The following is a 27,942-nucleotide window of genomic DNA, read 5'->3' on the forward strand; positions in this document are numbered from 1 at the left end:
TCAGAGTGGAGCTAATTTCATCAGCTGGTTTCTAATCAGAGCTCCCCAGGGGTGGCTGGACAATGAGGAGGGAGGGAGCAGAGAGCAGAGAGCATGACACAGCATTATTCTGACGGGCAGCCCAGCTCATTGAGAACTCCTCAATGTATTCTGCGGCTCCAACTAAATGTGACTTAATGTTTTTGGCACGGCCACTTTGTGCTTTTTTTYCACAGCATAAACACTCTCTGCTCCCACCATTGCTAAAAACAATAGGCTCACTATTAGCCTTAAATAATTTCACCCACTAAAATATGCAGCTAGGTCAGAGCAGAATCCTTCAGCTGTGCCTTCTGTGCTGCAGGGAGTGGGGCTCAAAGGGAGCCCTAGAGAGAGAGGTAAAGCAAAGCCTGCTTGGACAAGTCTATCTATGGGAGCTGATGTAAGGTGGAGGAGAGCAGGTGCTGTTATTTTAGACTGTGCTAAGTGCAAAGGAAAAAGTAGACTGTCGTTCCCTAAGAATCCAACCATCCAGGTAAATAAAGGAGCAAGCTCGATAATGGGAGAGACACTCTTCAAGAACATTATTTATTGATTGATAAAAACCAATGCATTTCAGCATACAGCTAAACCAGAGCTATTCAACCAGGGGTACTCGGCCCTAGAAGTACTGCAGGGTGATTTTTTAAACATTTGTATTATTTCAATGTTATTATGAATATAGCTAGAAACAAAATAATAAACACATTTTTAATGACATACCTAAATAAGAAAAGAGGAGATGTTATTTCTAATGATGCCAACTTGTCAATTTCTCAACTCCTAATATTGGATAAATTATACTCATTGGAGCTAATTACACTCACTAGAGAGCTGACATGGGCTTTGAAAAAGTGATGCTGGCAAGCTTTCTTGACWAATTCTTTGTTTAACCAGCTAAACAGCTACTATTAGCAAAATGTGTTTGAAATTACCTTCCTATCTAATAGGATATGTTAGAGTTTACACCACCTCTTGTGGGGAGGTCAGCGTAGTGATGCAAAAATTATTTCAAAATGCGTAGCGCATAGAATTAAAATGGTATTATCGGATATTATTCATCCTAAGCAAACATGTTTTTTTTTACATAGACGATACATTGGAGATAATATAAGACAAGTACTGCAAACAATAGAACACTATGGAAAATCTGGGGAACCAGGCCTGGCTGACTTTGAAAAGGCTTTTGATCAAGTACGACTGGAATTTATATATAAACGCCTGGGATATTTTAATTTCGGAGAATCTCTTATACAATAGGTTAAAGTTATGTATAGTAACCTACTGTAGGTGTAAAATTGTAAATAATAGCTACTTCTCAGAGAGTATTAAACTGTCGAGGAGTATCTATTTATTATGGCTATTAAAATCAGATCCAACAATATTATCAAGGGGCTAGAAATGCAGGGCTTAAAAACAACGGTGTCATTGTACGCTGATAACTCATGTTTTCTTAAAAATCCACAATTTGGATCCCTCCACAGCCTCATAGAGGATCTACATGCTTTTTGTAACATCTCTGAATTACAACTAAATAATGATAAGTGTACTATATTTAAGCAATAAGGCCAGAGGAGGTGTGGGATAAGGCCAATATACCACGGCTTAGGGCTGTTCTTATGCACGACGCAGTGGTTTATTGGTCATATATCACAAACCCCAGAGGTGCCTTATTGCTATTATAAACTGGCTACCAACATAATTAGAGTAGTAAAAATGCATGTTTTGTCATACCCGTGGTATACGGTCTGATATACCACGGGTGTCAGCCAATCAGCTTTCAGGGCTCGAACCACACAGTTTAGAATACGTATTGGATTACAAAAACTTTTACATGACCGTGTAGTTTACCAATAACATCGTCTGACGGTGATGTGGACATACTCGACAATACATTTTAAAAGAAATGTAGCAAAATTAAATAAGATCTTGCTACCATGGAAAGGACAATACCTGTATATTTGTGGAAAAATCACCCTTATTAACTCTTTAGTCATATCCCAGTTTACCTACTTASTTATGTATTTACCTACAACTTTTTTTTATTTATAAAAGCAAAATATATTCAATTTTATTTGGAACGGCAAGCCAGACGAAATTAAACAGGACTATTTATATAATTAATATTATTTCGGAGGACAGAAATGATTAAAGATTAAAGCATTAGACCTCTCACTAAAGGCTTCAGTCATACAAAAGTTATACTTAAATCCGAGCTGGTTCTCTAGCAGATTAGTAAGAATGTCTCACCCCATGTTCAAGAATTGCCTTTTACCCTTTATTCAGATTACAACCTCTCACTTTCGGATATTGGAAAATGAAATAATCTCCAAAATATCGCTATTTTTAAAACAAGCCATAGAAAGTTGATTGCAATTTCAGTTTAATCCACCTGAAAAGAMAGAACAAATAATACAACAAATAGTGGTTAAACTCAAATATACTAATTTATCTTAAAAAATCATTCWGATTTTTTAAAGAAAGTATACAGTGGCAAGAAAAAGTATGTGAACCCTTTGAAATTACCTGGATTTCTGCATAAATTGGTCATCACATTTGATCTGATCTTCATCTAAGTCACAACAATAGACAAACACAGTGTGCTTAAACTAATAACACACGAATTATTGTATTTTTCTTGTCTATATTGAATACATAATTTAAACATTCACAGTGTAGGTTGGAAAAAGTATGTGAACCCCTTGGCTAACGACTTCTCCAAAAGCTAATTGGAGTCAGGAGTCAGCTAACTTGGAGTCCAATCATTGAGGCGAGATTGGAAATGTTGGTTAGAGCTGCCTTGCCCTATAAAAAACTCACAAAATCTGAGTTTGCTTTTCAGAAGAAGCATTGCCTGATGTGAACCATGCCTTGAACAATAAGATCTCAGAAGACYTACGATTAAGAATTGTTGACTTGCATAAAGCTGGAAAAGGTTACAAAAGTATCTCTAAAAGCCTTCGTTCATCAGTCCACGGTAAGACAAATTGTCTATAAATGGAAAAAAAATTATCATTGTTGCTACTCTCCCTAGGAATGGCCGTCCTGCAAAGATGACTGCAAGAGCAAATACTCAATGAGATTAAGAAGAATCCTAGAGTGTCAGCTAAAGACTTATAGAAATCTCTGGAACATGTTAACATCTCTGTTGACGAGTCAACGATACGTAAATCACTAAACAAGAATGGTGTTCATAGGAGGACAACACGGAAGAAGCCACTGCTGTCAAAAAAGACATTGCTGCACGTCTGAAGTTTGCAAAAGTGCACCTGGATGTTCCACAGCGTTACTGGCAAAATATTCTGTGGACAGATGAAACTACAGTTGAGTTGTTTGGAAGGAACACACAGCACTATGTGTGGAGAAAAAAAGGCACAGCACACCAACATCAAAACCTCATCCCAACTGTAAAGTATGGTGGAGGGAGCATCATGGTTTGGAGCTGCTTAGCTGCCTCAGGGCCTGGACAGCTTGCTATCATCGATGGAAAAATGAACTCCCAAGATTATCAAGTTTGGTTGAGGTTATTGCTGCCAAAGGAGGGTCAACGAGTTATTAAATCCAAGGGTTCACATACTTTTCCCACCCTGAACTGTGAATGTTTACACGGTGTGTTCAATAAAGACATGAACACGTATAATTGTTTGTGTGTTATTTGTTTAAGCAGACTGTGTTTGTCTATTGTTGTGACTTAGATGAAGATCAGATCAAACTTTATGACCAATTTCTGCAGAAATCCAGGTATTTCCAAAGGGTTCACGTACTTTCTTACCACTGTAAGCTTTGTAACTTATATCCTAAATAGAACTGGTGGAGTTGTTACATATGCAGACAACAACACTATATGGAATGTCTGCTTTACCCCAAATTACAACCAACTAATTGCAGCATTACCACAAAAATGGAAGAGACTAGTGGAGGGGGTAAAAAGTAAGAAACTTGTCTGTCGGCCTTGCATTAAAGACCAAAATTGGTGATGAATAAAGTATACCAGTTTAATTTATGAACCAAATAATGTACAGCTGTGCGATATAGATTGCAAAATAGTTGGGAAGAGATGTTTGATGTACCGATTCCATGGTTTATGAACTGATACGCAAACAATGCCGGATTCAAAACTTAGAATTTTTCAATTTAAATGATTATACAAAATTCTTGAAACCAATAGAATGTTATATATGGGGAATCCAAACATCCCAACTCTGMAGATTWTTCTGCGAAGAGACAGAATCATTAGATCATTTATTTTGGTACTGTCCATATTTAACTTGTTTTAGGTCACAGGTCCAGGAATGGCTGAAGAATTGCAATATTCACYTGGAGCTAACTGCAAATAGCACTGTTGGGTGATTTGAAAAGTCATACTCAAGCGATCAATAATGTAATAATTATTTTAGCAAAAATGTTTCTTTCATTTACAATCTGTATAATCTATGAGAATAGAAAGGTTCAGAACTTTTGTGAAACATAACAGCACAGTTGAAAAATATATGTCAAATATTTTTTTTAAGTATGGTGTTAAGAGATGGGAGGGGTTGAGGGTAGTTTCAGGATGGGATTAAAAACAAACTAATTGTAAAATACATTGTGTCTGTAAAATGTATATACGTAGCATGTGTAAGCTGGAAGTAGAAGCCTACAGTGCATTCGGAAAGTATTCAGAACCCTTGACTTTTTCCAAATGTTGTTAGATTACAGCCTTGTTCTAAAATTGATTAAATTGTATTTTCCCTCATCAATCTACACACAATACCCCATAACTGAAAAATCACATTGACATAAGTATTCAGACCCCTTTACTCAGTACTTAAAAAAAAAAAACTTTGGCAGCGATTACAGTCTCGAGTCTTCAGTATTTTTTTATTTAACATTTATTTAACTAGGAAGGTCTGTTAAGAACAAATTGTTATTAACAGAAGACCCCTAACTGTTTTGACCTGTGTTAATTTTACATTATATTTAGTAGGGGCAGGGCAATACGACCACCCTGGCATCAGCACCACTGTGCACTGGCGCCCAGGCTGACTGATCTGCTATGCCACCCCGCTGTTGACATCCTGGGAAATCCTAGCAAATCACCGATCATGTCCCGACCCAGGGCTGCAAAGTGCTGGAGACCATTACAGGAACCATCCTGAAAAAGAAAGAGTAAGGGAGGGAGGGAGATTAATCACTAGAGTGGATCACAGAACTGGTGGATGGAGACAAGTAGGCGGTGTGACATTGCTGGCATCTTTCGTTTCATTCCACAATGACATAGCCCACAGATTGTCAATTTCCCGAGGTTCTCAAGTATCACTTAATTTGCAGTTAAACGTTGAGTAACAAACCATTAAGTACCACTCCAATTACTACGCTCATTCCAAACAACATCTGGACCTTGACTTGGCATCAGAAAGTGAAATAATAGTGAGTGTGAGTGAGAGAGAGAGAGAGAGAGAGAACTAGAGGAAATAGAGAAAGAAAAAGATGAAGAAAGAGAACTAGAGGAAATAGAGAAAGAAAAAGAGGGAAAAAAGTGAACGTGACAGATTCAGTCCAGTCAATCAACCAGGCAGAGATTCCATGAAAAGCTCCTGAGAGAAGCATTGTGCAGCCTAACCACTCTGCGTGCTTTAAAATCATTAGGCTGCATCCCTGCTGGCCTACCCTCTACCTCCCTGAGCCAGCAAAGCAGAGCAAGGGGTGGCCAGAGACCAGCTTTGAAACCCACAGCGGACTCCACTGTCAAAGCACATCAAGTCCACCGAGTTGAGACGGCGGCAGGCGCTTCTTTTCCACCAGAAACAAGGCTCGGAGGACAAAATAGAAAGTGTCTTAATTTCCTTGTCAGTTATCCCAGGGCAGTAAATCAGCCAGCCAATTAAGGGGACAGTAAAAAGCGGATTAGTTTGGAAGCCATTCGTCTTACTCAACTGCACCGCTGTCCACTCTTGCAGGAAAAGCTGTTTTATTATTCATATGCTTATGAGCCCAGATGGTGCAGGCAGAGAGGAATCAACCCTAAGCCTGGGAAATTGGGTGAATAAATTGGGAGAAAATAACTGACATAAATCACTTCAACTGTAGTATACTATTTATCTGTTTGTTACTGCGGAAGGTGTACATGTGGTAGAGCATGGGGATGAACGTTTTGTCAGGGTTAAGGATGTCACTGTTCTACTTCATGTGCTTGACGTCCAATAGGTAGGTCCCCAGCTCCACCACCACCGTTTAGGGCCAATGGATCTTGTCCCCCAGCAAGGAGGGGCCAGGGCTATGCTCCGCCTCCAGCTTCCACCACTGCTCCCTAGGCAATACATCAAACTCCTGCAATGTACAGAAAAGGAGGTTTTCTTTAAGTCAAACAGTAGGGAAATGATTTCATATGTCTTCTAATTGCATGTAGATRAAGACCAGGTAAAGACCAGATAAAGACCAGATATGTGTGGAAGAGTGTCATACCTTAGTGTCTTTGGTCAGTAGCTCAGCATATTCATTGTAGATATACAGTGGGGAGAACAAGTATTTGATACACTGCCGATTTTGCAGGTTTTCCTACTTACAAAGCATGTAGAGGTCTGTAATTTTTATCATAGGTACCACTTCAACTGTGAGAGACAGAAAATCACATTGTATGATTTTTAAGTAATTAATTTGCATTCATGGTAAGTGGTGAAATAAGTATAGCTAGATATAAGTGTAATGGTTTAGCAGATAATAAGAAAATACGATCAATCATTAGCTGGCTAAAAGAGAAGGAAAATAATATCTATAATACAGTGCATTCTGAAAATATTATGACCCCTTGACTGTTTCCATATTTTGTTACATTACAGCCTTATTTTAAAATATTTTTTTTATTCTCATTAATCTACACACAATACCCCATAATGACAAAGCAAAAACAGGTTTAAAAAAAATTACATTAAAAAAAAGACTGAAATATGACATAAGTATTCAGACCCTTTACTCAAAACTTTGTTGAAACACCTTTGGCAGCGATTACAGCCTCAAGTCTTCTTGGGTATGACACTACAAGTTTGAAATACCTGTATTTGGGGAGTTTCTCCCATTTTTCTCTGCAGATCCTCTCAAGCTCTGTCAGGTTGGATAGCTGCACAGCAATATTCAGGTCTCTCCAGAGATGTTCGATCGGGTTGAAGTCCGGGCTCTGGCTGGGCCACTCAAGGACATTCAGAGACAAGTCCCAAAACCCCTCCTGTGTTGTCTTGACTGCGTGTTTAGGGTTGTTGTCCTGTTGGAAGGTGAAACCTTCGCCCTAGTCTGTCCTGAGTGCTCTGGAGCAGGTTTTCATCAAGGATCTCTCTGTACTTTGCTCCGTTAATCTTTCCCTCGATCCTGATTGGTCTCCCAGTCCCTGCTGCTGAAAAACATCTCCACAGCATGATGATGCCACCATCATGCTTCACTGTAAGGATGGTATTGRCCAGGGGATGAGCGGTGCCTGGTTCCTTCCAGACGTGACGCTTGGCATTCAGGCCAAAGTGTTCAATTTTGGTTACATCAGAGAATCTTGTTTCTCATGGTCTGAGAATCCTTTAGGTGCCTTTTGGGAAACTCCAAGCGAGCTGTCATGTGCCTATTACTGAGGAGTGGCCACTCTACCATAAAGGCCTGATTGGTGGAGTGCTGAAGAGATGGTTGTCTTTCTGGAAGGTTTTCCCATCTCCACAGAGGGACTCTGGACCTCTGTCAGAGTGACCATCGGGTTCTTGGTCACCTCCCTGACCAAGGCGCTTCTCCCCAGATTGCTCAGTTTGTCCTGSCGGCCAGCTCTGTGAAGAGTCTTGTTGGTTCCAAACTTCTTTCATTTAAGAATAATGGAGGCCACTGTGTCCTTTGGGACCTTCAATGCTGCAGAAATGTTTTGTTACCCTTCCCCAGATCTGTGCCTCGACACAATCCTGTCTCGGATCTCTACGGACAATTCCTTCGACCTCATGGCTTGGTTTTTGCTCTATCAACTGTGGGACCTCATATAAACAGGTGTGTGCCTTTCCAGATCCTGCCCAATCAGTTTAATTTAGTTGTAGAAACATCTCAAGGATGATCAATTTAAACAGGATGCACCTGAGCTCAATTTCGAGTCTCATAGTAAAGGGTCTGAATATTTATGTAAGTAAAGTATCTGCTTTTTATTTGTAATACATTTGCAAAAAAATTCTAAAAACCTGTATTCGCTTTGTCATTATGGGATATTGTGTGTAGATTGATGAGGATTTTATTTAATCCATTTTACAATCAGGAAAAAGTAAGGAAAACGTAACAAAAAGTGGAATACCTTCAGAAATGCACTGTACAGGAAACTCACTCTACATCTATAGGTTACGTTTTGTGGAACAATGTACAGAGCTCACAAGCAACAAATGATCCTGTTATTATGGTGGGAGATTATAACATGGTTTTAATCACTTCAATGGACCGTAAACAAAATCACAAACAATCACCATAATGCGCTTAAGGGGATCACAAATATCATRGACACATTAGAACTAGTGGATATATGGAGGCTAAAAAAAAACTGACCTAGTGAGATATATATGGAGGAGGCTTAATCAAGCTAGCTGTCCGGCACAACATAGGTACCCCCAGATCCCCTTATTTTATGGGACACTTTCAAATGTACCTTTACAGACCTACAATTCAATACTCAAAAACAAAAGTAGTTTCGGTCAAAAGAGATTAGACTAATAAAGAAAATAGAGGAAGTAACAGAAAAGCTACAGTAGATAGCAATAACATTTTTTACTATGAGGCACAGAATAAGAAAAAACAATAAGAACTGGACAAACTTATTCACGAACAATCAAGTGTAATTGATTACTAAAATAAAGTGAACTGGATGAAAMWTTTTGAAAAAATGAGTCTTGCTACAAAAAATAATTGACAGAAACTCATTAAAAATGACTGTCAAGGTTGTGCGCTACTGGTGGAGAAGGCAGGTACAGGAGAGCAGAGAGTTGTGAACAGGCGCACACTTTATTTAGGCAGAGGCAATAAAACAGACAGACGCCACTGCGTGAAAACCTCCAGCCAAAGGTCAAAAAGTGCAAGGCGCGAAACAGTCACAAAAATAAGCAAATGTTTAACAATAAAACATCCTTCGTGAAATACCACGGAATACAGGGGAAAAACCAGCCTGACGCGTAACACGAAACACGTAACAAAAACAATTCCACACAAAGACATGGGGGGTGAACAGAGGAATAAACACATGCAGTGTGATTAGGGAATGTAAACCAGGTGTGCAGGGAACAAGACAAAACCAATGGAACAATGGAAAAATGGAGCGGCGATGGCTAGAAAGCCGGTGACGTCGACCGCCGAACGCCGCCCATACAAGAAGAGGAGCCGACTTCGGCGGAAGTCATGACAATGACTGTCACGATCGTCTTGCGGTGAGAGATTGGACCAAGGCGCAGCGTGTGAAACATACATCTTCTTTTATTTAGGAGAGAAAACACGAAACGAACACTATACACAAACTAACAAAATAACAAACTGACGACCGTGAAGCTATATAGACAAATAGTGCTGACACAAACACTACACATAGACAATTACCCACAAACGCATGATGCCTATGGCTGCCTTAAATATGGCTCCCAATCAGAGACAAATGAAAGACATCTGTCTCTGATTGACAACCACTCAGGCAACCATAGACATACCTAGAAACATTCACTCAACACAAACCCATACACTAAACCCAACACCCCCTTTACCATATAACCACCCAAAACGAGACAAAACACAAACATTCCCCATGTCACACCCTGACCTAACTAAAATAATAAAGAAAACAAAGAATACTAAGGCCAGGGCGTGACAATGACGGAGTCATCAATGATTCACCAAATTATATTTTGAAAGAGGAAGCCTACACCAGACGACTCATTTTTAAAATCGTATGAGCAAAACAATTTTCACTTTATTTGGAACACTATTCCAGATCAAATTAAATGTGCCTATTTTTATAATGATATGAGTTTGTGGGGCTGAAATGATTAAATTTTAAAGCATTTAACCTCTCACTAAAAGCTTCACTCATACATAAGTTATACTTATACTCGAACTGGTTCTCCAGTATATTACTAAGAAAGGCTCATCCTTTGTTCAAAAATTGCCTTTTTGCCTTTATACAGATTATAAACTTCTCCTTTTCGGTTAACGGAAAATGAAACCTTGTTCAAAGTATCGCCCTTTCTTAAACAAGCTATACAAAGCTGGTTACAATTTCAATATCCTCCAAAAATTACTAATATTATGGTTAAACTCAAATATACTGATTGATACAAAAAACATTATTTAGAGGAGGGGGGATTTAAAAAAWWTYWTATTTATGAATGATATTATGAATAGGAATGGTGGAGTTATGTCACACATGCAGCTATCGAAAATATCTGGGAATGTGAGTGGCGCAGCTGTCTAAGGCACTGCATCTCAGTGCAAGAGGTGTCACTACAGTCCCTGGTTTGAATCCAGGCTGTATGACATCTGGCCGTGATTGGGAGTCCCATAGGGCAGTGCACAATTTGCCCAGCGTCATCCCGAGTTTGGCCGGGGTACGCCATCATTGTAAATGAGAATTTGTTCTTAACTGACTTGCCTAGTTAAAATAAGGTTAAATACATTAAAAGAATTTAATAAAAAAAGTTACAACCAACTGATTGCATAATTACTGCAAAAATGCAGGAGGCAAGTGGTAGGGGGAGAAGGTAGGAAACTTGTTTGTCTGCCATATATTATAGACCAAAACAGGCTGAAAAAGATTGGCATAAATAGAAAAATACACCAGTTTCATTAGAGGAAAAAACATTTGAAAGCTGCGCCATACAGGTTTAAAAATCGCTGGGAATTCCATGGCACATGGTGCATGAACTGATATACAAAACAATGCTTGATTCAACACTACGTTTTTTCAATTTTAGTTGAATCGCCCATTGGCAATGGATTAAAAAAATTCCCCAAAAACAATGTAAAGCGATTTGAGATCTAGAAAAACACTATACAAATCCAATCCATTTTCATTTCAGTATCATTTATGATGATATAAACCATGGTTGTATTTCAGTGCATCACAAGTGTATTACTATAGTGTATTTCAGTGTGTCGCTATTCCATACTGAATGACTATATTATATTTCAGAGTCATATTCTATACTGTATTAATGTAGTATATTTCAGTGTGTCACTATTCCATACTGTATTAATATAGTATATTTCAGTGTGTCACTATTCCATAGTGCATTATTATAGTATATTTCAGTGTGTCACTATTCCATTATGTATTATTATAGTATATTTCAGTGTGTCTCTATTCCATACTGTTTTACTATAATAGTATATTTTGGTGTTACTCCAGACGTGGCCTGACTATACATGTAGGTGGTCAGTCTGTTTACCATCTTGACCATGTGTGATGTGACAGGCTTCATGGACTCCCAGAGTGAAAGGTGATGGTGCTGGCCTGCTCCATGCTCAGCTGACGGCTGAATTTCTCCCAAAGCTCCTCCAGGCTGAAGGCCAGCTTTGGGTATTTAGCATCCGCCCTCTGAAACACAAACACACAGGTCAAAGGGTCTAGACGGGCCATAAACAGACTGGGGTCTCCAGGGATAGACTAGTACCTTGCATACTGCATCACAGGAGAGACACACTGGAAAGAAGCATACATTAAACCTAATGAATAATATTAGATACATTCTGGTCTATTAATGGATCCTTGTGGAGAATACACTCATAGCTTTGATACATTTTGGATTGCGTGTGTGCAAATTCGAGCTTGTGTGTCCAGGCTGTGTGTGTACAGTCCTGGTCAAAGACAGCAGGTGTTTGTGTGTGTGTTCTGAATAATATGAGTGGTGATGGGGAGGGTTCTGTGAGGTCAGGGTGCTGAGCTGATCGAGGGAGAAGCAGACAGATCTTCGTCTGCTGTAAACACACAGAGCATTACCCAGCATTAATCACTAGATGCTCAGCTCCACAAGACTGTAAAACAAACRAATGGCTCATTATGCTCGGCGTAATAAGGTGTAGTTGCATCCTGTGTGCTCCATCAAATTGTATTACTGTGGGCTGGTACCTTGACTGAAAATCGAATGATATGTCTTTACATAGGAGTATGGATATTCATGTTTACATATATAATTGGATGGCAACACATTGAAGGTCAGTGTAGCACTCTCTCTCTCTGTGAGATTGCGTGTGTGTTTGCAGTGAAAGCACTAAATGGATAAAGGCTGGCCCACGCCACCATTCCCCCTTTTCCTGCAGTCACCTGACTGAGAGAGAAATAAGGAGGACACGAGGGCACAAACTGAACTCACACAGCCTCAATTATCAGCCAGTAGATATGCAAATTAACTTCCCTCCCGTGGCTAATTAAAAAAGAAATACGCTTACATCTTTACGTGCTGCTGCTTTAAGCTTTACCCGCACCAAAGGTCTGACTGGCACCCAATTAAAAAGAGTATAGAAAGTGGCGGCGCATATACACTGAGTGTACAAAACATTAAGAACACCTGCTCTTTCCATGACATAGACTGACCAAGGGAATTTAGATGAAAGCTATGATCCCTTACTGATGTCACTTGTTAAATCCACTTCAGTGTAGATGAAGGGCAGGAGACAGGTTAAAGAAGGATATTGAGCCTTGAGACAATTGAGACAGATTGTGTATGTGTGCCATTCAGAGAGTGAATGGGCAAGACAAAAGATTTAAGTGCCTTTKAATGGGGTATGGTAGTAGGTGCCAGGTGCACAGGTTTGTGTCAAGAACTGCAACGCTGCTGGGTTTTTCACGCTCAACAGTTTCCCGTGTGTATCAAGAATGATCCACCACGCAAAGGACATCCAGTCAACTTGACACAACTGTGGGAAGCATTGGAGTCAACATCGGCCAGCATCCCTGTGGAACGCATTCGACACCTTGCAGAGTCCATGCCCCGATGTATTGAGGCTGTTCTGAGGGAAAAAGGGCAGGGGGTGCAACTCAATATTAAGTAGGTATTCTTAATGTTTTGTACACTCAGTGTATACTTCTCATTATATAAATACACAGCTGGCTAAGTGTTCCAGCAGGAAGGGTACTGATTAGGCCTACATACTGAGAGGGCCTGTGTGCTATTACATGCTGTCATTTATTACTGAAAGAGGGCGTCCGTGGCCTGTGCAAGGACATCTTGGTATTATCAGTAAACACATCACAGAGGGTTTGATGTACAGTGTGACACTTTATTAACCCAGGAGACACAGGAAGAGACACACTAAATCTGTCCTCAAAGGAGAGGAGACTGCGTGGACGCTATTGGACAGCAGCCAAAACAAACCTAAAGGTTACGCAGCAGATAAATCACTTGGGCATCGTCTCTACTGCACTACAGCATGGCAGTGCAGGCACAATACTACCTTCTCTGTGGAGTAGATGGGCTCTTAGCAAGCTTTGCTGCTGAGGAACTACAGTGGAGTAACTACAGTATACTGAGTTATTTGGAATTGGACGCATCTGCGTGTAGGTCTCAGACATTCTCTTTCAGAGAGTCTATGACAGTTCATGCTGGCGCATGAGAGGGGACTACATAATAGGCATTTGTTCATGTGTATTGTTGTTTGCGTGTGGAGAAGTGTGTCAGATGCTTGTTGCTGCCCAGGGTGCTGTGAGATTGTCCAGAGAGGGAACAGTGCCATGCGATGCCCGGGCTATCAGCATTGGCCGGAATGGGACAGCTACCACGCCTCTCGCCCTTTCCTTCTGTTCTTCTCCTCTCCTCATCCTCACTATCTCTGTCTTCTAGGGCCCCTGGCAAAGGCAGAACTGTCAGCTAAACTGTGGCCCAGGGCAGGACAGGGCACCAAAATGAATGACCACTCTAAGACGTCTGTATGCTCATAAGAATATAAATGAAATATCACTCTGACAGGAGAACACAGTACATACTGTACATGGAAGTCCCGTCTAATCAAATCAAAAGTAAAGCAAGAAAGAAAAAATAACCCAATCTCCAAATACTAGATCAAACTGCATTTCTTACAAYTTCATCAAATTTACAAATAGTACATTCACAAACAATATTCTAATGAGCTTGTGCTGACAATCAGTACTGGAGACTTCTCATGAGACAGTGTTATGAAACCCTGGCACTGCATAAACAGTTATGAAAGCAGATTTTAAATGTTGCAGATCTAGGGTATGTCTGGAATGGCACCCTAGCCTATTCTCTATATGGTGCACTACTTATAGCGTGAATAGGGTGCCATTTGGTACATATAGCCTATCTCATTTGGCCTGTTTTGCATGTAGCCAGCTGCACAGTGTTCTATTGATCTTTCCAGGATGCTCTCCTGGGAAAGGGTATACCTAGTCCATTGAATGCATTCAGCTGAAATATGCCTTCCACATTTAACCCAACTCCTCTGAATGAGAAAGGTGCGGGGCTACCTTAAGCAATATCATCAGCAGTTGTTGTTGGGGGTTAACTGCCTTGCTCAAGGGCAGAACGGCAGGTTTTTCCACCTTGCTGGCTCGGGGATTCGAACCAGCGACAATTTGGGTTACTGGCCCAACACTCTTAATCACTAGGCTACCTTTCGACTCCTAGTACACCCCCACAGCACAGTTAGTTACACAGGGAGAGAGCCAGACATATCATCAGTGACATGGCACCCTGCAATATGTCAGCCTGACAAAAAAGAGAATGAACGTGGTGCAAGCACTGCTAAAAATACAACCCTGTGAGGCAAAAAGGCTGTAAATGAATCATGTGAGGAAGCAGAGCAGAGCAACACCTCCGGTTATAGAGCAGCGTTTTGCCATCACGTCTAAAAATGGATACCAGGATACCGGTCTGAAAGGAGGAGTGACAATATCATTCATAGTCATGCTGCTAGTGCTGGTGCCTCCTGGCTGGCACATTCCTCCTTCACAACGCTGCTTCTTAGTTGATCACATTAACAACTCTACACAGTCAGCCCAACTAAGCATTTATTTAACACCCAGTTCATCATTAGTCCTAGAATCCAGCTTTGTCAGTTGTTGTTTTTCTAGGACAACGTCATCATTAATAAATTCATCAAGATTTCGCTGTTCCCAAATGTTCTTTTCCTTTGCTCTACCAGGACATCAACAAGTCTCTATATGTAAAAACCCCCCACCATGATTGAGCTTGTTATAGGCAGTGGTGTACTTAAGTAAAAATACTTTAAAGTACTTAAGTAGATTTGTGGGGTTTCTGTACTTTACTATTTATATTTTTGACAATTTTTACTTCACTACATTCCTAAAGTAAATCAAATGTATTTTCCCTGACACCAAAGAGTACTCGTTACATTTTGAATGCTTAGCAGGACAGGAAAATTGTCAAATTCACGCACTTATCAAGAGAACACATGGTTATCCCTACTGCCGCTGATCTTTTGGAGTTACTAAACACACATGCTTCATTTGTAAATTATGTTGTGTTGGAGTGTTGGAGTGTGCCCCTGGCTATGCGCATATTTTAAAAACAAGACAAATGTGCCTTGTGCTTTGCTCAATATAAGGAATTAGAATTTTTTAAACTTTTGATACTTAAGTGTATTTTTGCAATTACATTTACTTTTGATACTTAAGCATATTTAGAACCAAATACTTTTAGACTTTTGYTCAAGTAATATTTTACCGGGTGACTTTCACTTTTTCTTGAGTAACTTTCTATGGAATCTACTTTTACTCAAGTATGACAATTGGGGACTTTTTCCACCATGGTCTATAGGACACAGTCCAACCAATGCTTTCAGAGAGACATCCAGGCCTGGCCTGAGAAGAAGCATGTTGTGTCAGACAGCATGGCAGGGCCAAAGATACACATTTCTGTATCCAACAATGGAAGAAGAGTTCTACTCTATTGTGTTTTATTCTAGTCCATTCTAGTTACTATAGATTTGAGAATGATTCTATTTTACTCTACTCATGGGCTGTGGTTTCTACTCTACTCTACTCATTGATTTAGGTGTCTACTCTAATCAACTCTTTGAATGAGGTGTCTACTCTACCCATGTATTGAGGTGTTACTCTACTCATGGGTTGAGGTGTCTAATCTACTCATGGGTTGAGATTAGTACTCTACTCATGAATTGAAGTGTTTACTCTACTCTACTCATTGACTGAGGTGTTTACTCTACTCTACTCATGGGTTGAGATGTCTACTTTACTCTACTCATTGGTTGAGGTGTCAACTCTACTCATGGGTTGAGGTGTCTACTCTACTCGTGGGTTGAGGTGTCTACTCTACTCATTGGTTGAGGTGTCTACTCATTGGTAGCGGTGTCTACTCTACTCAAGGGTTGAGATGTCTACTCTACCCATGGGTTGAGGTGTCAACGCTCACTCAATGGGTTGAGGTGTCTACTCTGCTCTACTCTACTCATGGTTGAGGTCTCTACTCTACTCTACTCATGGGTTGAGGTCTCTATTCTACTCTACTCATGGGTTGAGATGTCAATGCTACTCATGGGTTGAGGTGTCTACTCTGCTCTACTCAACTCATCAGTTGAGGTTTCTACTCTTTTCATTGGATGAGGTGTCTACTCAACTCATGGGTTGAGGTGTCAACGCTACTCATGGGTTGAGGTCTCTACTCTACTCATGGTTGAGGTCTCTATTCTACTCTACTCATGGATTAAGGAGTCTACTCTACCATGGGTTGAAGGTGTCAACGCTACTCAAGGTTAAGTGTCACTCTGCTCTACTCTACTTATGGGTTGAGGTAACTACTCTTTTCATTGGTTGAGGTGTCTACTCAACTCATGGGTTGAGGTGTCTGCTGTACTCATGGGTTGAGGTGTCAACTCTACCCATGGGTTTAGGTGTCTAATCTACTCATGGGTTGAGCTGTCTACTCTAATCATGGGTTGAGGTGTCTACTCTACTCATTGATTGAGGTGTCTACTCTAGTCCACACATTKGTTGAGGTGTCTACTCTACTCTACTCATTGGTTGAGGAGTCTTCTCTGCTCTACTCTACTCATGGGTTGAGGTCTCTACTCTACTCATGGGTTGAGGTCTCTACTCTACTCATGGGTTGAGGTGCCTACTCTACTCATGGGTTGAGGTGTCTACTCTACTCATAGGTTGAGGAGTCTACTCTACTCATGGGTTGAGGTGTCAACTCTACCCATGGGTTGATGTGTCAACGCTACTTATGGGTTGAGGTCTCTACTCTCGTCTACTTATTGGTTGAGGTATCTACTCTTTTCATTGGTTGAGGTGTCTACTCAACTCATGGTTTGAGGTGTCTACTCTACACATGGGTTGAGGTATCTACTCTACTCATGGGTTSAGGTATCAACGCTACTCATGGGTTGAGGTGTCTACTCTACTCTACTCATTGGTTGAGGAGTCTACTCTACTCAAGGGTTGAGGTGTCTACTCTGCTCTACTCTACTCATGGGTTGAGGTCTCTACTCTACTCTACTCATGGGTTGAGGTATATACTATTTTCATTGGTTGAGGTGTTTACTCAACTCATTGGTTGAGGTGTCCACTACTCATTGGTTGAGGTGTCTACTCAACTCATGGGTTGATGTGTCTACTCTACTCATGGGTTAAGGTTGCTACTCTGCTCTACCTTACTCATGGGTTAAGGTAACTTCTCTACTCTAACCATGGTTGAGGTGTTTAATCTACTCATGGGTTGAGCTGTCTACTCTACTCATGGGTTGAGGTGTCTACTCTACTCATGGGTTGAGGTGTCTACTCTACTCATGGGTTGAGGTGTCTACTCTACTCATGGGTTGAGGTGTCTACTCTACTCATTGGTCAGCGGTGTTCAACTCTACTCTGGTTGAGGTGTCTACTCATGGCGCATGGTCTGTACTCTCATACGTCATTCTAGGGTAATACTATGGTTAGGGTCTACTCTGCCATCTTACTTACTCATGGGTGATCTATCTGGTGAGGTCTCTATTCTACTCTACCCATGGTGTGAGGTGGTCAATGGCTCTCATGGGTTGAGGTGTCTACTCTCTCTACTTCAAGCTCATCAGTTGAGGTTTCTACTCTTTTCATTGTTGAGGTGTCTACTCAACTCATGGTTGAGGTCTCGCACTATACTCTACTCATGGGTAGAGGTATTACTCTTTTCAATTGGTGAGGGTTTAATCAACTCATGGATTGAGGTGTCAACTCTACTCATGGATTGAGGAGTCTACTCTACCCATGGGTGTGGGTGTCAACGCTACTCAAGGGTTAAGGGTCTACTCTGCTCTACCTCTACTTATGGGTTGAGGTAACTACTCTTTTCATTGGTTGAGGTGTCTACTCAACTCATGGGTTGAGGTGTCTGCTCTACTCATGGGTTGAGGTGTCAACGCTACTTATGGGTTGAGGTCTCTACTCTACTCTACTTATTGGTTGAGGTATCTACTCTTTTCATTGGTTGAGGTGTCTACTCAATTCATGGGTTGAGGTGTCTACTCTACTCTACTCATACGTTGAGGTGTCTACTCTACTCTACTCATAGGTTGAGGTGTCTACTCTACTCTACTCTTCTCATACGTTGAGGTGTCTACTCGACTCTACTCTACTCATACGTTGTGTTGTCTACTCTACTCTACTCTTCTCATAGGTTGACGTGTGTCCTAACTCTGTAGTATTTGACCAGTGGTGAGGAGCAGGTAAGCAGGACAATGTTGGTGCTGGGCTGAAGGTCTGGTTCCAGTGTGTAATGGCCCTGAGCACCATGTCCTGCTCATCCTGCCTGAACACACAGAGACTGAACAGCTCTTCCACAGGCAGGCCGTGCTCCTCCATCTGATGCAGGACCCTAAGGAAAGAACAGGAAACACGATGTCAGTGACAAGATAGAAAATATCTTAGTATTCCCTAAAAAGTAKAATTTTGCCATATTTCTTTCAAATATCCATTGATGGATTACAATGGATTAATTACAAGTGTTGATAACAATTTGTAGGTAATATTATCTTATTTGCTTGAAGTAAAAAGTTAGGAATTCATTTTCATCCATTTAAAAACATAGAAGTCAACCGTGAATGGGGTCAAGTGTCTGATATAGTTAATTGCGGCCCCATGTTGACTTAATTAAATTAAAAGCACCTCCGATTTCATTATGCATGGCATTATTATGCTGAATGACAATGCCAGCATAACAAACATAATATTTGCATTGATACTGTGCTTTCAGACTTATTGGAAAAATCAGGCAGTCCACAGACAGATGGTCACGGAGCACGTCGATGATATGTTTATTCAAATGTTATCATCCAGAGACTCCACACCTGCCGTTACTGGACTGCTCAATTCAGGAGATAGCAATGCACACATAGCCAGTGGAATACAGATGGTAGTGTATGGAGCAACAACTGAAGCTAAAAAAGACAACTGCAAAGCACCCGACCGCAAGGTGCTACAAAGGGTGGTGGGTACGACCCAGTAAATCCCTGGGGCCGAGCTCCTTGCCATCCAGGACCTCTGTACCAAGCAGTGTTAGAGGAAGGCAAAAAAAATTGTCAAAGACTCCAGCCAGCCAAGCCATAGATGGTTCTCTCTGCTGCCGCATTGCAAGCGGTACCAGTGCACCAAGTCTGGAACCAACAGGACGCTGAACAGCTTATATCCCAAGCCATAAGACTGCTAAACAAGACTGCTAAATAGCTAATCAAATGGCTACCCGCTGCTGCTACTGTCTATTATCTATCCTGTTGCCTAGTCAATTTAACCCTACCTATATGTACATAGCTACCTCAATTACCTCGTAGCCCTGCACAACAACTTGGTATTGGTACTCCCTGCATATAGCCATTACTCCTAATTGTTATTAGTTTTTCACTGTGTATTTATTCCTCGTGTCACTATTYTTATCTTTAACTCTGCATTGTTGGAAAAGGACCCGTAAGCATTTCACTGCTAGTCTACACCTGTTGTTTACGAAGCATGTGACAAATACAATTTGATTTGGTTTGGAAACTAAGGCCTGGATATTTTAAAGCAGACCCTTGGATAACCGATGGAGCCTTAGTGAACCAAACAAGAGACAAAGCTGAGATGTACGACAAACCTTAGTCAACCTGTATGTCTGCTCTTAAACTGCTCCTATATGTGACTCTTCAGAGCACTGTATGAATGCTTCAGGAAAGTAGAGTTAGCCATGGCTGTGGCATGTGATGTGTAACACGTTGTAACCCAGAGACCGAGAGCCCTGGTGGGCTTATGTGTTAGCACTCCCCTCTAGTGGAGTAAGACAGAATACTGTACCAAAGACAAAGGGACGGGAAGGGGTAAGATTTGTCATCAGTCTCTGACAATGAGGGAGCATTCCTTTACTCTCCACACCTTTCTGCAAGACAGTGATTAAATAACAGGACCTTAATTACCTTCTGCTGAAAATCCTGCTTAAACACCAGGCAGACCCTCATCAATTAGCAGCTGCCCACACTGCCACCACTCAAATTCTTTAGGCATTCACAGACCCAAACGGAATCCTCCTTCTTTACGTCACCCTGATTTCTTTGCATGTGTTGGGTATCGTTAAAAATATTTTAGACGGGAACGACACATTGGATAGGATTTAAAGTCTTCTCCCTGTACTGTCATTTTCTCAGAGCAATGTGAGTGTCACTTGAACAAAGAGGGGATTAGGCCTGGGGAAAGGGGAGGAAGAATAGAGTGTGAGAAAAATTTGTACTAGCTGAAGAGGGAGCAAGAGAGCAACACCGCAGAACAACAATGTCATTGGTATCACCTTACACAGTGATCAATGCTCTGCAACCTGTCATTGGTATCACCTTACACAGTGATCAATGCTCTGCAACCTGTCATTCGGTATCACCTTACACAGTGATCAATGCTCTGCAACCTGTCATTCGGTATCACCTTACACAGTGATCAATGCTCTGCAACCTGTCATTGGCCACACGGCATAAGGTGACATCCCCAGGGGACAATATAGAGTAGGGAGGGATAGCTGGAGACAAGAGGGTCAGCCTGATAGTCTGAAAGACCACTCACCACAACCGCAGATTGACAAAGGGTCAACAGATTCTCTGCCGTGACTCTGTATTCAAGCAAGTTGCAGTTCTGACGTTCAACAAAACCTAAAACTAAATCTGTGTGTTATTATGAATACTCATACCTTAATACCGGATGGTTTTTGCAGAACCCCCCCCCCCCCCCCCCCCCGTTTTGAATCAATTTGCCTGAAGTTCTAGTCAGCATAACATTCTAATGTTGACAAATTGAGTTTCACCAAGCTTCCAAATAATCTGTCAAATGTACTTGTCCAATGAGCACAATCAAATTACTAACAGCAGAATGTTAAGAAACAAAAAACATGCAGTATCAATCACAATCCATTTGGGCTGACTGAAATACATTTGGCCCGGTCTCTGTATAGTCAGTCAGCAGACTGGCCTGGCCTACATCAGAAACATTCATTATGATAGATTTAGTCCTAGGAGAGCTAGAGGTGAACAGTGTCGTGATGGTTAATGTGTGGATCCATGCTAAATGTCATGCAATTAATATATGTCTGGAGGCAGCATGCAGTCTCTGGCTTAAATTAAATTAATATCACTTAATGGTGATTTCTCAACCAGGATGCCCAACTTATTGATCACCATCCATTCTGCTGTGTGACTGTGTCCTTGAGGAGAAAAGGTTGGAATGAGTCAGTAACTGTGTCCTTTATTGACACTATAGCTACTCTGCTACAGTATTCACAACGTCCCAAGCTCCAGTTCGGTTGGCCAAGAGTCGACACAATTAAAAACACAACATAGAAAGATATGTCAGGAGGATAAATTAACCATTTACAAAACAGTGTGCAGATAATAACCAGTCCACTTGAAAACAGTTTCCTCCACTTGGTTTCTGTTGAGACCACAATAGGTCCATAGACAGTGATGGAGGAAAGCAAGAAATGATGGGTCAGGTAGGATGAAGTATAACACTTGTCCTGCCACCTCACTTCCAGGAAAGACGCTTCACTGGCACTCATAACACCTCTCCACAGCCCTCAACAATAGCCCACAATGCCCCACTCTACAACATATTAAAGGAACTATTTATTATAGCAGCTTGCTAGAGGGTATGAATTGCTCTAAAAGTGGGCAAAGGCAAGCCATAGTATAAAATAGAGGGGGGTGGGATATTACTTCTAAAGTTAGTTGGAAAATAAAATAGTATCATTAAATAGGCCTATCTACCAAAAGTGAAAACATCTGAGGAGATCTGTTTACAGTTTGGTCAAGGGTATGTTGTTGTTTACGTGGSCTACATGCTTCAAGGCATCTGAATACTACAAATAAATGCAGGCTTTTGTGAATCCCAGCAGCTTGTCTAGACCTACTCAAACACCAAATCCCAGAAGTGGCTAGAATAAATATACAGAGAAACAAGAACAGCAAAGCTACTAGGAGCCTGACATCTAGTGGCAAACTCAGGCTACACATGTAAAACTSATATACCTTTACCTAGCGTTACAGTAGGATTTCCAAGCTGTAAATGGATATGTCTGTGGGTTAGCCTACCTGTTGATTAGCTATGGAGAACAATTAGAGGTCCGGCCCATACACTCGAGAGCAGCCCAGTCGGAGCCAAAGTTAGGCCTCAGACCTGCCTCTTCTACTAGATTCACCCAATCTGGTTCAAAGAACCCTACAATTCAACAAGAAGAGATAAACTCAGGACAATTCTCTATCTTATTCTCTATTATGTGTAATGCATTAGGGAACACGCCACATGACAGACAGACCTTGGATGGATATAAAAGGAGGTCATGCATAATTTCTAAGTCTCTAAAATACCACATCATTCTAGGATATTTCTACATGCCATAGAAATACAAGAGTGAGCAGCACTTACTTTCTTGGCCCAGACTCTTATCATGATGTTGTAGAAACCTATGTGGAGCAGCTTGCGCCGGCTGATGCGGTGGTGGCTGAACAGGAAGCGATGGGCACGGTCGATGTTCTCACAGCACACACAGACCTCTAGGTAGCAGCGCACACTACGCTGGACATCCCCGTACACCCTGGCCTCGCTGTTGTCCTGCACGTGCTGGCCAACACAGCCCACTGGTTGAGCTTTGTCTCTAGCTCCTCCACCTCAGCCAGCTCCCGGGCCTTGGCCTCGGCCTTCCTCTCCCGCTCCTTCAGCTCAGCCAGCTCCCGGGCCCCGGGCCTTCCTCTCCCACTCCATCAGCTCAGCCAGCTTCCGGGCCTCTGCCTTCCTCACCCACTCCTTCAGCTCAGCCAGCTCCCGGGCCTCGGCCTTCCTCTCCCACTCCTTCAGCTCAGCCAGCTCCTGGGCCTCGGCCTTCCTCTCCCACTCCTTCAGCTCAGCCAGCTCCCAGGCCTCGGCCTTCCTCTCCCACTCCTTCAGCTCAGCCAGCTCCCGGGCCTCGGCCTTCCTCTCCCACTCCTTCAGCTCAGCCAGCTCCTGGGCTCTGGCCTCTGCCTCTTACAACTCAGGAGCCGGCTCCTTCGAGGCGTTCCCCTTCCCTTTGGCGTTTTTAATAGGCACAGGAGCAGCAGCATCCGGTGCAGCTGGTATAGTGTGCTTTTTGTTTGCAGCTGCCAAAGTTGGCGCTTGGTTTTTCATAGTTTTGCTCTTTTTAGCCGTTGATCCTGTATTTCTTCCTTCTTTTGTCAATATGGTTTTATGTGAGGTACCTGTTAGCTTCAGTTTGCTCGTTTTCACAGGTTAAAACTCTGTCTAATTTCTGCTTCAGTGTCTTTGTTTTAGTTTTCTTCTCATGACTCAGTGTCTCCATCCAGCGGGATTTGGAAGCTGGCACATCTTTGCCCCTTCCCTTACCAGTCTGTCCTGCCCCCTTACTAATAGTCTGTCCCACATTGGGCACCTCAGTCKTCTCTTCTTTTAGTGGTCTTAAAGATAGCAGGCCTAACGGTGTCATGAGGAGGCCGCAGCGAGCATGCCCATCAGTTGTTGGAACGTTCSTACTTTCACCAACATGTTCAACTGGAATTGTTGCAGAAGATGAAGAACGCTGTCCATGCGCCGAGGGGTTATATATGCCCTCATGGTGCAGGAGTTCAGAGTCATGCCAATAAAGGTGATCTTTTAGCTTGATGTTAAGTTGCTCTTTTCGTTCTTCACGGTAAGACAGTGATGTGGGTCAGTGTCAGTGCTGTGCTCTCGGCCACACTCTTGTGAGAGGGGGCCCAGATGAACCAGTCATTGAGGTAAGGAAGGATCTTGATTCCCTGTAGGTGGAGGAAGCTCAGGGCTGCACTCACACATCTTGTGAAGACACGAGAAGCCAGGGAGAGGCTGAAGGGTAATATCACCAACTGGTATGCCTGGCCTTGGAAGGGGAACTGTAGAAAACGTCTGTGTTCCGGTAAGACAGGAACGTGAAGGACAATAACCACCCAAGCCACTACCTGTTCACCCCGCTACCATCCAGAAGGCGAGGTCAGTACAGGTGCATCAGAGCTGGGAAAGAGAGATTGAAAAAAAGCTTCTGTCTCAAGGCCATCAGATTGTTAAACAGCCACCACTAGCACAGAGAGGCGGCTGCCTACCTACAGACTTGATATCAATGGCCACTTTAATAAATGGAACACTAGTCACTTTAATAGTGCCACTTTAAGAATATTTACATATCTCACATTACGCATCTCATATGTATATACTGTATACTGTATCTTTCATTATCTATTATTTACTCTCTATTGCATCTTAGCAGCCACTCTGTCACTGCTCATCCATATATTTTATACTTATATTTTCTTATCCCATTCCTTTACTAGATTGTGTGTATTAGGTTTTGTTGTGGAATTGTTAGATATTACCTGTTAGATACTGCTGCACTGTCAGATCTGGAAGCACAAGCATTTCACTACACTCTCAATAACGTCTGCTAACCATGTGTATGTGACCAATAACATTTTATTTTATATTATTTTCTTTGAAAGTAAGCGTCCTTTAAGTCTACCATTCCCCTGTGGCTACGATCTGGAGAACATTGAACATCCGCAACATGTAAAAGGCGAGAACTTTTAGGAAAACATTTAACTGTTTTAAATCCAGAACTGGATGGAAGCCTCCGTCTTTCTTCGGAAACAGTTTGAGTAAAAGTAATCTTGCGGTTCTGATGCTTTTACTGTGTGACTGCTCCCTTCTCCAGGAGAGATGTCATCTCCTGGCTAAGGGCGAAAGCTTTCATGGGGTCTGTGACTGAGATCCTTCTGACCCTAGAGAATGGTAGGGTCAGCGTCGGACCTGCAGCGAGAGGGTCATCACCACCCAGGGGTCTGAGGAGGGAGATGCCCAATAAGTCCAGTGCTGCTAGGTAAATCGGCCAACCCCCACCATTCAGTTTCAGCTGAATTGTGGGGGGGGGGGGGTGGGTGTATACACTGACCACTCAGTGTATACACTCAGTGACATGTAAAATAGAAGACATGTAAAATGTGTCAAATTGCAGGAAATGAGCTTTAAAACTGATATTTTTTCCTCTCTGCCNGTGTATACACTCAGTGACATGTAAAATAGAAGACATGTAAAATGTGTCAAATTGCAGGAAATGAGCTTTAAAACTGATATTTTTTCCTCTCTGCCAACAAGAGGGGTGTAACCATTTTGGGTTTGTATGGATTGCAAGGTGGGGGTTTGTTACTATGATAAATGATAAATGACAATATCCATCCAGACCTTACCCCCTAGAAAATGTGTGTGACCTGACCTTCTCAAATAGTATCAGCTATTTAAAATTAGTATCAGCTTWAAAATTCAGTTTTAAAGCTGATTTCCAGCAATTTGACACATTTTACATGTATTATACACTGAGTGTACAAAACATTCGGAATACCTTAATATTGAGTCGCACCCCCTTTTTTCCCTCAGAACAGCCTCAATTTGTTGGGGCATGGTCTACAAGATGTCGAAAGCATTCCACAGGGTTACTGGCCCATGTAGACTCCAATGCTTCCCCCAGTTGTGTCAAGTGGGCTGGATGTCCTTTGTGTGGTGGACCATTCTTGACAAAGACGTGAAATTGTTGAACATGAAAAACTCGTTGCAGTTCTTGACACACTCCAACCAATGCGATTGGCACCTACTACCATACTCCGTTCAAAGGCACTTGAATCTTTTGTCTTGCCCATTCACCCTTTGAATGGCACACAAACACAATCCATGTCTCAAGGTTTAAAAATCCTTCTTTATCGTGTTTCCTCCCCTTCATCTACACTGATTAAAGTGGATTTAACAAGTGACATCAATAAGGGATCATAGCTTTTACCTGGATTCACCTGGTCAGTCTATTTTGTGGAAAGAGCAGATGTTCCTAATGTTTTCTACGCTCAGTGTATTCTCTAATGCTAATATACTAATTAATCTAATAAACTAATACAATAGTAAGTAGAGACTATTACAGCAGCTATGATAATACAAAGTAAATGTAGAGAGCTACAATAATATGGCGGGAGTTGTACAGCAACTGCAAAATCATTTCAAAACATTTTTATTTAACTATTATTAAACTAGGCAAGCCAGTTAAGAACAAAATCTTATTTACAATCAAAAACAAGTCAAAAAGTCAAAAACAAGGTCGAATCATGACATCAGTGATCTTCATGTCGGAGCTCTAGAAAGTTTTCCGAGTCAAAGCTCTTCTTTTTCAGTTCTCAGTTGACATGAACTCACGGAAGTCTGAGATTTCCCAGTTCTGAGTTTCCAGTTGTTTTGAACACGGCAGAAGTCATGCTGGATTTACAACWTGGCCAATGTTGAATGTTTATCATTTTAAACTTGGAAAAGAGACCCTTAAACCCAGACTTGGAAAACTCCACTGAATAGCAGGCTAGTGTTTGCTTTGCAATGCTTGCAGTTAGCCACTGATTCCTTCCAAACCCCTCATTGATGAATTTACAATTTCCAACTTGTTGTGTAATGTTTATGTCCAATGGCCGATGAGCAGCGATACGTTTTATCTATAATTTAACTTCATCATTTAATTTCATATGACAAGGATTGAATAGGATTTGCCAGTAGAATGTCAACTTGATTCATGATGACTGCTAGCTTGCTAGCTAAGATTTTGAAGTATGACGTTGACATGATCAGTCCAATCAAAGCTATAACGTGATTTGACATAATTTTATCTGTGGCCAATGACCTTGAGCCTTCTTGGGTGGGCACTTCTTAATTACGTGCTGTTGTTTTTTTCTCCCCAGTTTCATGATATCCAAGTATGATCTTGTCTCATTGCTGCAACTCCCCAACAGGCTCGGGAGAGGCGAAGGTCAAGTCATGCATCCTCCGACCAATCAAACTGCGCTTCTTAACACTCGTCCGCTTAACCCGGAAGCCAGCTGCACAAATGTGTCAGAGGAAACACCTTTCAACTGACAACCGAAGTAAGCCTGCAGGCGCCCGGCTCGCCACAAGGAGTCGCTAGAGCGCAATGAGCCAAGTAAAGCCCCCCCGGCAAAACCCTCCCCTTACCCGGATGACACTGGGCCAATTGTGCGCCGCCCTATGGGACTCCCGGTCACGGCCGGTTGTGACACAGCCTATGATCAAACCCGGGTCTGTAATGACGCCTCAAGCACTGCGATGCAGTGCCTTAGACCGCAGAGGCCTTGGATGGGCACTTGTAATGTAACTCAATGGCAGCACCCAAGGGGCTTGAATTTTCGAGCTCTACCCGTAGATTTTGCGATGACGTTGTGTCCCCGTGAGTGACAGAACACTGAGCCAATCATTGCGCAGCTGGAGAACATTACCAACTCCTATGCGCCGTATTTTCTGCTGGCTGCACCACCACCACAAAAAGCACTGCACTAGGCTGAAACACCTGCACACTCTTTATTGCCTTACTCAAAAAAGCAATAAAGAGACTATGTTTGTATGCGGCTTTATTAACCCCCTTTTTTTTTTTACATTGTTTGCAAACT

At 41.8% G+C, this 27,942-nt stretch overlaps 1 pseudogene; it reads right to left on the bottom strand.

The window, feature by feature from the left end:
• The window catches only part of LOC139023075 (uncharacterized), a 56,632-nt pseudogene extending 29,884 nt beyond the window's left edge, over positions 1 to 26,748 (bottom strand).
• Between the last annotated feature and the right edge of the window lie 1,194 nt (positions 26,749 to 27,942).

The sequence above is a fragment of the Salvelinus sp. IW2-2015 genome, linkage group LG26 (assembly GCF_002910315.2).
Source record: "Salvelinus sp. IW2-2015 linkage group LG26, ASM291031v2, whole genome shotgun sequence".
Classification (NCBI taxonomy): Eukaryota; Metazoa; Chordata; class Actinopteri; order Salmoniformes; family Salmonidae; genus Salvelinus; species Salvelinus sp. IW2-2015.